We start from the raw sequence: 202 nt of genomic DNA, 5'->3' as shown, positions 1-202 counted from the left end.
AAACAAGTATATTAAGCACCATAACAATAAAAGATAAACAGCCTATTATTGCATAAATCCTTCCTGTATACTTCATAAGATAATATTCCCATTTTAATGAAGATTTTGAATACCTTATAAATTATAAAAACTTCAGTAGAAGAAGGCAGTTTAAACAATAATATGTTTAGTTAAGAAGTAATGTTTACAAATACATATGCAG

The sequence above is a fragment of the Trypanosoma equiperdum genome (genome assembly GCF_001457755.1).
Source record: "Trypanosoma equiperdum strain OVI genome assembly, contig: ctg_212, whole genome shotgun sequence".
Lineage (NCBI taxonomy): Eukaryota > Euglenozoa > Kinetoplastea > Trypanosomatida > Trypanosomatidae > Trypanosoma > Trypanosoma equiperdum.
Note: the sequence above shows the minus strand (reverse complement) of the source record.